The sequence below is a fragment of the Urocitellus parryii genome, chromosome 7 (assembly GCF_045843805.1).
Source record: "Urocitellus parryii isolate mUroPar1 chromosome 7, mUroPar1.hap1, whole genome shotgun sequence".
In the NCBI taxonomy this organism is placed as follows: Eukaryota; Metazoa; Chordata; class Mammalia; order Rodentia; family Sciuridae; genus Urocitellus; species Urocitellus parryii.
The window spans coordinates 154,274,264-154,287,776 of NC_135537.1; the positions used below are offsets into that span (position 1 = coordinate 154,274,264).

Here is a 13,513-nt window from a genome sequence, read left to right on the forward strand (position 1 = left end):
CCAAAAGCACTACTCTTCCCTTCGAATGTTCTTTACAGAAAAGAATATCTGAAGCATTCAAACATCGCCAGCAAAGCAGATCAACAGCGCAAGAGCATAAAGCACATTCCAAAGTTGAAGAGAAATAGAACTCAGATGATCTGTCCCACTAAGATGGATAATCGAGAATCACCCTCAAGCCTGAGTAGAACTGGCAAATTCTCCAGGGCTCCCTTAAAGAAAGTGGCAACACTTCTACTTTAAATTCAAGATGGCAACGTATTAAAATATATGGCCCAGTTTCCAGGGAATCTGCAGCCATGCCTCTGGCCACAGCCTCCCAGGACCTGTGGTCTGTGGCTGCCTTTGATGGAGCAGGGGGTACCCAGGCCTGGCTCAGCTCGAGCATCCCTGGAATTACATGCTGGACTCTAGCTTCCTTCTATCTTGCAGTTCCTGTCTTGTGACCATGGAACAGAATCAACAGACATTCTTTATTCCATTCTCTCTGTTAAGTTAACCAGAATAAGCCTCCTTTAGAGAGTAAAACAGAACGTGCCGGAGGCTTAGAAAAATACTTTTCCAGGACACCGGAAACAATCCTGGCCCGAGTCCTTGGTCTGCTGCCCAGTGCAAGGGACAAGTACTGAAGGATCTTCCCAACCTGCTCTGGCAGGGCAGCAGATACCTGGCACCAGTACTGCCCCACCTAAGTTCCTGGCAGACATCACTAATTGATTCCAGAACTCTTTCCACTGATCCCAGACCACGAATCTTCCAAGATCCCAGAATCTTCCAAGGTGACAATGCCAGGTACCTACTAAGCTATCAAAGCTGGTTGTGAGATGAGACCTACTGCCATGCGCAGTCCTACAAACCTGAACCCAGTTACCTTGAGAAGCAGCCGGAAGCCCAGCTGGCCATTACCCCCTCTGGAAAAGTTGCCATCAACATAGGTAGCGATGGGCCTTGGCAGCTTCCCCTCTGTGGTTTTCCTTTTATTTTAATATTTTGCCTGGCTAATAAACCACTGCTAGGAAATCCAGCCCTCGGAGCAATGATTCCTGACAGATAACTCACTTTCAGGGTTCCTCGGAAACGCTGAACACCAGGGAGGAGCCAAAGGTTCCCATTCAACATGAAGACCATTTTAAAGGAAGTAATTTGCTTTAATGCTATTGCATTTTTTTCTCCCCAGAAGGTGTCAAATGACTTTTGCTTTTCAGCTTCTAAAGTCCGTCATCCTTTCTGTAAGAGGGACAGAATGTCAGATACTTTGTCCATCTACCTGGCTTGGGAGCAGCAAGAGGTGTGATATTTTTGCACCAAAATGTCAACATTAATTCTTCCAGCTCATAGTAGTCTTAGAGCCCAGGGTCACAGAGCTTAAAAACAAAAACGAAACAACCCCCACATTTTACAGACAAGAAAACTGAGGCTCAGAGATTTGGTGACCAATCCAGAGACATACACCCTAACCCTGACAAGCCAGCTCTAGAACCTAAAATCGACTGGCTCCAAGTTCAGAGCTCTTTGTGACCAACCCAACTTTGAAGCTGTTACTCCATGTTTCCACCTTTTTTTTTTTTTCACATAACCCCCCCCCCCCGCGGAAATAATAATGTTAACCCAGTTTGGACTTTGATTCGAATTTTGTTGGCGTCAATTTTCTATTTGGCTGTCCTGTGTTTATGACATACTTGTCAATTAGAAGGACATACATTATTCTCCTTTTACCAATGAAGAAGCAAAACCCAGAGAGCTTGATGACTTGTGGTTCTACTTCTAATTAATAGTGCAGCTGGGACTACACATCAGCTCTCTCTGGGTACCTAAATAAGCATCATGGAGCTTGCAAAGGCCCAGCCCAGCATTCAGAAACCTGGAAGTGAGACTCCAAAGATAGGAACAACAAATGCCGTTGAGAAAGTTATCTTTAAAATACCAGATGCTGACCCTGAATTCAAACTGAGTTGCAGCGCTGAGCAGGCGCAGGCCCCAGGCCTTTCGCTGATAGCGTGTTTACCGCTATTTATCCCTGACACGAGTCTTGTGGAACAGGCCACCATATCTGGATAAGGAGATGGGAGCTCAGACTTTAAGTGGTTTGCTCAAAGTTTCACAGCTTCCTAGGGGGCCTCTGATTTCAGATCCAATTCAGTTTGGCGAGTAAAGGGTCCAACAAGGATGTGCCAATATTATTAGGATTCTGTTTCTCTGAATATCTTTATCAAAGCTGGTTATTTCTGCCTTGACAGTGATTTCATCTGATCTCCATGGTTTCTGGCCACTGAGATAGGCCCACATTTATTTTAAGCCTGTAGTCGAAATGGAAGGGCTGGTAGAAAGAAAGAAGGAAAAAAAGAGAGAAAAGGGACAAATTTGGGCAAAGTATAATACCCAAACCTCTTAGAAACAGACTGAATACCAGGAACAAGTATTATTTCTAACATGAGTTGATTCTTTACAATCTCCTACATTTAATGCTTAACAGGATCCTGACTGAAATACCCCATGGGTACTGCTGTGATTTCATAGTGCTTTTATCTGACTTAAAGTGAGGAGTATTGTGCCCACTATTTTATAAGAGGAGAGCCCAGAGATAGATGACAGGATGTGAAAGAGCCAGAATTAAACACCCCTATCTGGAGGGGAAAAAAATCTTGCCTCATTGGGTGCTGATGTACTCTGCAATCCCTTAAGATGGCTGCACCTTTAATAGCTTTAGTCAGCCACGCCCAGATGTGCAGTACAGGATACACAGCATCCAGACCCAGGCCAAGAACCCTAGACTTCTAACCTGGCTGAAAAGCCAAGCCATACTAGGTTAATCCTACTTCTTCAGTCAATCAGTTTCTAGAGTTGTCTCCTATGGCGAAAACTAGTTTTACACTTTCCTTCCAAATAATCCACTTTTGTTTCCTCAATTCCCTTGTGCTTTCCTACCACTTCAACAGATTTCCCCAGCTCCCTGTCATTTCCAACTGGTGGGGCACAGAGAAGAGACTCACCCAAGGGAAAAGAGAAGGCAGGGGGTTCCTGGAACACTAGAAACCCACCAATCTGCCTCTCCCTGCTCTGCAGGCCATCACCAACCACTGGGCAAGAGCCAGTTCTCTCCTTCCTGACCCAGAGGTGTCCCTGAGAGCTCGGAAGGAAAAGTACAGACACTCCCTCGCACCCCTGCTACCCCAGCTCTTTCAGGCACAGCATCAGAGGATGGAACTTGTGAAGAAGAAAGACAGCCAGGTCCCCCCGTAAAGCAGATGCTATGAGAGGCACTCTCCAAGAAGGCGGGCAGATACCGCCCCATGCTGAGGCTGAGGAGGGCTGCGGATGGGGCTGCCCAGGGAGGCGCCTCTTTCCACAGGTGTAACCCACCCGCGATGCTCACTGCTCGGCTTCGTTGGGACCCTGCCCTTCACTTGCTCACAGGTGGGGAGCGGTTTCTAGGCCATCAGCACTACAGGTGTCTGTAAGAGGATGATGGAGACGGGAGAAGAAGAGAAAGAGCAACCGCAGAACAAGAAACTCAAGGGATAAAAGCCACCATTTGTATTTTGAATGCTGCTGGACGTGCTCGACGCATCATCTCATTTCCTCCTATAGGAATCCTCAGAAGCAGGTATTCTCATCCCTTCTCACAGTGCAGGAAACCAAGGCGGAGCTGGAAGTTGAACCACCACGTTTTACTGCTTCTCCATGAGATGGGCAAGACTGATGGGATGGACTGCTCTGATGGACGGTCACTGTACTTGTAAAATTCAAGAGAAAACCACCTTTCTCTTTGGAGAGATTGGTCCATGACATCCCCTCTGATGGCAGGTAAATGAACAAACTGGTCTTTCAATTTTGTACATGTACATGAGTGTTTAATTTAAAATATGAAAGTTTTGTGGTGGCATAGCAAGTGGAGGGGTGGGGCAGCAGAGATAAAGGGCAACAATTTGGTGGGAGGCTAATCTGAATTATGGAAATGTCTGAGTGACCGAAATTCTTTTATTATTTACTAATGTATACTTGGGTTTAAAAATATCACTTTAGGGCACATGCCTGTATCTGAGCAACTCCGGAGGCTGAGGCAGGAGGATCACAATTTTTAGGTCAGTCTCAGCAACTGAAGGAGGCCCTGAGCAACTTAGCAAGACCTTCTCAAAAAAAAAAAAAAAAAAAAAGGGTTGGATCTGTAGGTCAGTGTAAAGCCCCTAAACAAACAAAACCACACAACCCATATTAATTTATATGCACACATGTAAAGTCTTTATAGAGATGATTTTGTACTCAAATAAATTAAATATGCCTCCCCAAAACTGTTTCCTTAATTAACCTGTTTGGTAATATCTTACTTTATAAAGAAGACAATAGATACAAATTTCAGCTTAATCAATTTGAGATCAAATGATCATAAAATCTAAATTAATGAAATAGTATTGCCTAGAAAGCTAACAGGTCAAAAGAGAAATAGAATATAAAGAGGTCCCCAAGAACTTCTTTATACCTACCTACCAAATATTCATGCTTTAAAAAATTTGATAACTGAATACTACTAACTGGCCTTCTTTGTTTTGGTGAATCTCACTTATATGTGCAAAAACACTAATATTTTGACACGGAACTAATTATTATTTTAAAAATCATTCACGCATTACTGTCCATTTGAAGTAAACGTACCTCTGATTTTAAGAGGAAACATGATACCCAGCTCCCCTGGGAAAATGTATTAATATAAAGAAATCAATTATAATGAAATGAATTCTACAAAATTCTTATAAAGTCACTTCTGCAAGTTTATCTTTGCTTGCCATTAGATGCTCTATCTAAAGGCTTTATTTCTATTTTTACATCTTATGTTATCTACTCATTCCTCTGTAAATCTTCAGGGGCCTTTGGCCCTGCTCTGATTGGACCTCAGGTCTCCCTCCTATGTTTCAGAGCTCTATCTAGCAAAGTTTGCATGGTATCCTTGAGTGACACTAAGCCTAGACCATAATGAATCCATCCTAAGGCGAATTAAGTCTGTACAAACTCTGGGGCAGATGGAGTTCGTTTGTTAATACCCTTTCAAAAACCTTTATATCTCAGGGTATTGCGATCTCTGTTCTGGGTAATCTGATTACTTCGTACCTGGATGATCTTGCTCATCTGGTTTACAGCATTGATTCCCATTGGTCAGAGCCCAGTGGCATCCTTCCCCCAACAAGCCTTCACCTTCCCTATTCAGTCCAACTCAAGAGGCATTTATCGTGCATGAGTGGACAGTGTACTTAACTCTTTCCATTAAGAGCAGAAGTGCTTAGCAGCAGTGAGACTTCTCCACTGTCTCTGCCGGGGTTCCTCAACAAAGACATCAGAGCAGACTGCTACCCAGAGCTAATTAGAAAAGAAAGCATTGCTCTTTCCCACTCAAGGAGTTTCTGCCAAAGCATTTATTTCTGCCGATCCATTTATGCAATTCCACTTTCTGAAAGAACATTATGTCACAGATGATTTAGTGTTGTAGCTCCCCAGAGCATCTTTCTGTACATGCACTCATTGTTTTTAGGAATCGAGGGTCTCCCAGGCAAAACTGGAGAGCCAAGGGGGTTTAATTATCCCACAAGCCATATCTCATTATAAGACTCCAAACTCCAAAACATCCTTCCAACAATCGTTAATAATAAAAATTTTAAATCCCAGATTAAACTTCTAAGAGCAAAACTTTTAGAAACACAATATGACAGGGGAGCTGAGTCATTTTTCAGGAGAGGAAATGAGACTGGCTAGGTGGTGAGTTAAGACAGTAAAATTTGTTAAAAGTTATAAAATAAGAAGAAGAAGAAGAAAAAAAAACAAAACAAGAGCAGGTGTGGTGACATGTGCCTGTAACCCCAGCAAGTTGGAGCCTGAGGCAGGACAAACACAAATTCAAGGCCAGTCTCAGTATCTTAGCAAGATTGTCTCAAAATAAAATGGAAAAAGGGCTGGGGAGGGAGCTTAATGGAAAAGCACTGCTGGGTTCAATCTCCAGTACTGGGGGGCGGCGGGGACAAACATTTTAGGAATTTCCACATACAGTCATGGAGTTTGTATCTACCAGCAAGCGATGTAACAGAAATAAATACTGTGTAGACTCTTCCCAAAGCAGACGCTCTATTCTGCCAACATTCCTGTAATTGGCTACTGTATGTAGCTGGAGGTGAAACAGCACACACTGTCTGTAACTTTTTATTTGGGTGAACTGGTTTGGTTATGGCAACTTTTCCAGACTCCTAAAATGCTGGCTTGATATCAGAGGACACTTCAGGGGTACCTGAACAAGTTGTTTCAAGCATGTGCCATTCAGCAGCCATCCTCTCCCCTCCCACAAAGCCTCATTCCTCCAGCAGCACTCCCAACAAAAACACACACACACACATACACACACACACACACACACACACACACACACACAGAGAAAGAGAAAGTATGATGTGCAATTCCTTTTGGTTTCAGGGAAGACAGGAGCCAGAAATACAAGGTCAAGTCTTAACCATGCAAAACTGCAATAATAATTTCTTTGTCTCTCAGGAATAAAATTAATAAGCTGGCCAGAAACTTGGCTAAGTTATTTTTATCTCGATGTCACTGCTGCAGGTAATCCTTATAATCAAGTACTATTTGCACCGATGAGGCAACCGCTCCCCACCCCTGCAATACACGTGCACGCGTGCACCCCCTAAGCACGCTCAAAAAGTGGTTCAGTATACTTGTTTGCAAACCTAGTAAGCCGTATAAAATAGAGGCATTTAAAAGCAATGAATGTTAATGGATTGAGTTTATTAAAATCTATTTTTTTTACTCCCACGAGACCAGCCCTGCTTTTGGACTTCTAAATTCTAAACCATTCAAATCCTTCAAACTATTTTCTTGCCAAAAGAGTGTTTCCCCCAATCACCAAAATTATGGGTTTTACAAGTGAAATATAAACCCTGTGTTTTGGAATTACTTCATCTAGATCATTAGAACATCGTGTTTTGAAAAGCTGTTTGATGTTCAGGCAGAGTATTTATTTTTCAAAATAATAAAAATAAGGAAATCCTGGTTTGCCAGAGGAAACTATTGTCAAGTTTCTAAAAATGTTTCAGATCTAACCTTGAACCCAAGTGGAAAGGTCTGCATGCCACTTCCCTGCTCAAAAACCTTCACTGGCTCCCCACCGCCGCCTCTTGAACAAAGTTCAGGCTCTGAAGCCTGGTCCTCCTGAAAATGCCACTCTGACCAACCTCAGCCCCTCCCACTCGTTTCCCTGTCTCCTTCCTATGAATTTTCTGCACCAGCCCAACTGAATCTGCACCTTGTTCCCTAAACATCCTGGGCATTCCTGCCTCTATACCTTTGTGGCCCCATGGTCTGCCCTTCAATCTGGCTCCCTCTCTGTCTCCCTTTGAGACCCAACACAAGGTCCAGCTGTTCCAGGAAGCCTCACCCCAGGCGCTCCTGCCCTGAGCAATGGCTGCTTCCTGTGAGGTCTGGCAGCCCTTAAGGGTCTGCAATGCTCCCTTATTTATTTTTAAATATTTTCCTCACTTTTTTGGTTAACCTCTCACCCTCCTCTTCCCAATAGATATTGGAGGACTCTGTCTAGCCATCATTTGGCCTTGAGAACTTGCCAGTTTGTCCTGCCAATCATCCCTTTGCTTCTCAGTTTCTAAGGTTCCTATTAAGTGGCATCTGCATGAGACCAGCAGCTGAGTTGTACTCATCTGCCTTCCCAAATGAGGTGCACAATGCAAAACAAAGCCCAAACTGATGTTATTTCTGGGACTGCCCACATTGCTCCTTGCCGCCTACAACCTCCTCTTGGTTCCATTCTAATCACTGTTTCACTTCCTAGAGAAGAGTAGTGGAACCCACTTGTGGGAAGAGCTGGCCCACTTGGTGCCAGGTACCATGCTGAACTCTTCTGGTCCATTAGCATTACAAAGCTCACAGAAACTAGCAAGGATATCACTTTGCAGAGGAGACAATGAAGGTTCAGAAAGATTAAGGATTTACACATTAAAGGACTATGGGGTGGAGGAAGAGGAATTATTTTTCTGGAAGGCTCTTGTAAAGTCTTTGCTGGTAAGCAAGGAGTGTGAACTCAACTCCTGTCCTCCTTTCCCAAGGCCATCATATGGTGTTATAACTTCCTAACTCCTGAGGTCATTACATTGCCTTCAGATGTAATTATCAATACCTGCTATTAAAATTTTGATAGTAGCACTGATTAATTGATTTACTAGCAAATATGACATGAAAGAAATCAAAGCAAGAACTTCTTCAAACTGCACTGTTTGATTTTTTTTTTTAAAGCTGTAAACAAGGAGAAATGAGTAAAGGTTACAGTTAGACACCCAAGGTCACCGAAAACTCAGAGGCTAAGAGAAGGGCAATGGAGATTAGGCAGAAGAGCAGAGAAGAAATCCAAAATCCTTGATCACAGTGGTTAGCTGGCTCGGAAGGGTCAAATCCCACACCAGGTTTTCTATAAGAAATGAGATTCAATGGTGGTGAGAATGCTGTTCACAGCAGCTGTTATTAAGTGCTTACTGTTTGCCAGGCACTGTGCCTACACTCTACATGCCCTGGCTCATGTGACCTTCAACAATCCCATGAAGAAGATGCAATGATAATTCCAGAGTTCCAGTTCGGAAACCGGAAGTTCAGATCACTTAAATGACTTGCCTGAGATCATGAATAAGCCTGCAAATGGCAAAGTCACACTCTGGTCCGTTTATCGGGTCCTGAACTTGCAAACACATTGCCATATTTCCTGGATAGATCTATGTCTCAAACACGGGGCATTCTCATAGACACCCTGAGTGCTGAGCTGGCAGGCAACTCTATATTAAGGAAAATTAAGTTTAAGGCCAAACAATGGCTTCAGCTCAAGACATTTGCTTGGGGATGCTAAATAGAACAAATGAAAATTATTTAATATAGCCAATATTTTCAGCCACTCTCCCTACAGAATCAAACCCAGACCCTGTGCCTCCCCCTCTCTAACATAGTCTTTCCCAATTTTCTTTTTCATCTTATTAATTCCCCTACTACCTTCCCTCTTCTCTCCATTTTCCCTGCCGAGATATAAAAAATGATTCCTGGGTAAAAGTGATTAGTGCTGGCTGGAAGAGAGGTTTCTGAGAAGCCTAATAAATCACTGCTGTCTTCTCACCCTCTGGCTTTTGACATTAGGATGCTATCAGGCTTTTTTTTTTTTTTTCTCTTCCCACCTCCCCCACCTTCTTCCCTTCTCCTCCACCAGATTCTGTCTTCCTCTTGCTATTTTTCTAGTCTGGTAGGCACAGTGCTGAACTGGAAAGACTTTGCCAAGACCCTTGGCAGGAGTTGGCCTCAGGAATCCTGCCCACCACAGCGGTGCAGAGAAGATGGGGCCTCTCTAAACAGAAGCTGGAGAGAGGGTGAGCTTGGGGTCTGGCTGGAACACTGGACAGAACAGGTTTCCCTGGCCTATCCACCTCCGTCCAGAACTCAGCATTCTCATGCCAGGGTAAGGATTACAATTGCTCACTGGCATTTGCTGTAGTTCTCCTGGGAAGAGAAGCAAGAGGGAGGAGGAGAAGGAAAAAAGAAAAAAAAAAAAAAAGGCAAGCCAGCACACCACCCAGAGTTGGGCAAGCTCCACAGGGCACAGCCACGTGCCTGGAGCACACGGTCCTGCAGGCTGGCAGCCAGGGCTTCCAGGGCTCCCACGAGAGCTGGGGGGCTGGGCATGGAGACAGTGGCTGTTTCCACACTGGTCGAACAGGAGTTGCTAACCCAGAAGCAAGGTTGCTGGGTTAACATCAGGGAAGTGATTCGTCCTAACCCAGAAGGAAGAGAAAGGTCAGGTCGGCTGCAGAGAATAAGTATTGGGCATGCTGGAAAAAGGAAAAAAAAAAAGAAAGAAAGAAAAGCATGCCCTATTTTTCCAGAGGAAAAAGGACTGGATGAACAAATCCCTAAATGGAATGGAGAACAGGGGTTGGGAAGCCAGGCATTCTTTCCCCTCCCCCCAGGTGGTTGCCCTCACAGGGGACCCATGCACTGAGCATGTGCGGGACAGATAGCATGCCATCCTCTGCCTCGGTTTTATCTTCTTGAATCCTGCTAAAGCCCCACAAGGGAGAACAGACTGTTCACAATCTCCATTCTATTGATGAGCCAATTGCAGTTTAAAGAGGTTAGGAAATTGACACCAAGTTACATGGCAAGCCAATGGCAGGTCCAGGATGAAAGACCAAACCCCAAGGTTCAGAGTCTGCACTCCTACCCATCAAATGGCCTTGCTCTCCACACCTATCCCAAAGCACCCCTTGCCACAGGCAAGAGATTGCCATCCAGGGAATGAGAGCAACATGGCAAAGCCAAGAGAACAGGGAAGCCCATCCTCTATAGAGCTTGGTGGAGAAGATAAAGAATCCTAAAAAGCAGAAAATAGGCTGCCTAACTCTAGAACAAAGTGGACTCCTGCCCCGCATGATCCCCTTGATCCTGATAAAAAAAAAGGAGGCAGTTCCAAGAGACCCAGGTGCTGTGCATGACAACGATCAATTATCAGTCACAGCATGCCAACCTGAGGACATGCCTATGCTCCACGGTAAGTTAGGGGACACTTCTGCCCTTCAGGGGAGCTCCATCTCATGATATTTGGAAAAGCAAGAGAGTCCTCTTGCCTCAGCAGGACCTCCTATTATCCCAGACCCATCAGCAGAGCTCCCCCCATCACTACATTGTGCCCATGAGTAGCACAATCTTTGTCACAAAGGATGGTTAGCATCTGCACTGCAGAGGTACAGCAGGGCTTCCCCAAACCCTTCTCTTATGCCACCCACTTAAGTCCTCTACCCACACACGACCACACAGAAAGGCTTCCACTTGACTCTATACCAAGCCTTCACCATTACCCCGTCTCTGCACTCACAACTGAAAAGAGAACTTTCCTAATTCTTAGTGGACTAGGGGCCTAAAAGCGGTAAGACACCCCCAAGCTATTCAAAGAAAAACCACCAGAGGAAACCGTTTCAAATCTAGCTTTACAAGCATGGGGTTTAAAAATAACTCTGCCTTTGTCTGCTTTAGATGACTTTCCCTAAAGGGACAGCTGTCCTTAAAGCAATCGCTTAATTCTCAGGACAAACATGTTTTTATTTTCCCCAATACCTAGCACATACCTCCAGGAGCTCATCCCCACATACCACCTATGATACCATCTGAAATGCAAACACTGAAGGCTTCAGGATGATTCCTGTCATCCTTGCTGACCTGGCCACATCCAGGATGCTGCACTTCAGGTGACTTGAAGACCCTGGAGGTAACTACAGCATCCGAGAACCACCACTCTTCCCTTTATTGAGGGGACAGCTCAGAAAACATGGTAGCTGCATCATTGCCAAATCAGATGTTCGTGGATCCCTAGAGTATTTCTTCAGAGATTTGATTCACTCTTTGATCAGAGAAATATGGTTGGGGTGGACGAAATAGGAAAGGAGGCTGAGGCCCCGAGGAGTCATGGTACATAGTTCTGAGAATTCACAAGAATGCTCACCTTGTCACTCCAAGATACCCGTGGGGTGGATTTCGTAATCTGTAATTTGTCTGTTTATGGCTTTATTTCCTTTCCACCAGACAGTACTAACGACACAATGCAACTGAGCATAACTCAAAAGATGCTCACTGAGTACACAGCTGAAAACAAATGTTTAGTAAATTGCTCTGCAATTATCTCCTGATTAGCTTGATGACTTCATATTTTATCAACTTGAAGTGTTTAACAACGTTCTTTTTAATACTCTCTCTCTTCTTGGCAACCTACTGTCTCCTGACCTTCCCAAAATTTTGTCATAAAATATTTCGGAAGGTAAAAAACATCAGGGCCCTTAATTAAGTCTAAGTGTTGCCAGGTTGAAGGTCTAGACCATTGGCTTTCAACTGGGAGTGATTTTATCCCCCAGGGGACATTTAGAAGTGACTAGAGACATCCTTACTGGTCACAGCTGGAGGATAGCAGCAATGGGCATGTGGGGAGTAGAGGCAGGGATGTCACTAAACATCCTGCACTGCACAGGATGATGTCCCAAAGACTTAACCTAAAATGTTAGTAGTACCAAGATTGAGAACTCCTGACTGAGAATGAAATTATACAGTTCCCAGAATGTTCAAGGCTACATCTGTGTTCTTCCCTTCTGAGGACTCATTTTCCTCAAGATTTCACTTGGTACTTCTATTCTGGTCATTCCTGTGAGCTACACAGAATAATCAAGAACATTCTCCATTTTCAGACTGGCTTCTGATACACATCCATCAAGCCCACATCCCCTAGAGTTTCATTTTGCATTATCATCTTTATAAGGGCCAACACTATATGAACAGCAGAGTGTGATTTTTATCTGTTTGGCATTTGAAGAAGAGCTTTAACTTTTTCTCTTTTTTGTTAGGACTCTCATTGAGTTTTCAATTCAAAAAAAGAAAACTTTTCTTGAAGAGCATTTCCACTATTTCTAAAAAGATACTGAAATAAAGAGCTTATTTCCAGAGACTCAGTGTGTGTACCTTTCTACTATAAAGTAACAAAAGGACACCCACAGGGGCTCAGGAGCTCTTTGCTGTGGATTGCAACTCTGCCTGGGACAGCCCAAATTGCTGTAAGTCATTGACTGATATAAACTCCTAACAAGCTCTGGAAAATGACTCAAGTATCAAATTCCAAAATCCTGATTTTTGACTCTCAATAAGACAGTCCAAAAGCTACTGGGCAAAATCTGACACTTCCCTCCAGAGGAAGGACGTACACTCTACCTAATTACTTTAAGAAGGCATTTCAGAGGATGAGGATTAGAATAAATGGTTAAAGTTGATACAGCTATAACAAGGACAGCAATCCCCCTCCCAATAATGGGACCCCAGTGCAAATCATCAGACACTTTATGCACCTGACCTTGTAATTCTCACAACAACCCCATCAAATAAAAATTATACCCTTTGACACTAAGGGCCACTGAGTCTCCAAGAGGCCATGCCATTTGCCTAGGTCAAACATGTTTGAAGTAGCCAAGGTCTCACTGCACAGCAGAGTGACTTAAGCTCCAACACGTGTGACCCCTGCGGCTCCGCTTCCTTTTCCCAGCCGTCTTTCCCCTTGGAAGAGTTATGTATTTTGCTGGTTGTCTGTTCCCAGGAAGAAACTGAGGAGAGTGGCACTAGACATTCTATGCAGAAGGGGTCCCAGTTCCCTTAAAGGAGTGTTTGCTCAGGTTCCTGCAGCCTCCAGGGTTGATGGGAGGTTAAGACTTTGTTCCATTCCAGCCAGTGGCCTGGAGTTATCCTTCAAAGTGGGTTTTGGAGAAGGGACAAGAGGGATTTGAAAAGCCAGATCTATTTAAAAGGGTGAACTTGAACTTCAATACTAATGTATCAAGGCACAGGTATTCTCTTCCTCCTTCACCTCATTTCCTTCCACTTAAATCTCACTCCGCATGTCACAGAAATTTCTGCAATGAGTCGAGGACATGGAGTTCAGTAACAATCTCCCACA

The 13,513-nt window shown here is 44.1% G+C and overlaps 1 protein-coding gene across 3 annotated transcripts in view; it reads right to left on the bottom strand.

Annotated features, from left to right (window-relative positions):
• Hlf (HLF transcription factor, PAR bZIP family member) overlaps positions 1-13,513 on the bottom strand; it is a 51,881-nt gene that overhangs the window by 34,549 nt on the left and 3,819 nt on the right. The gene's annotated exons all lie outside the window — the stretch shown is intronic.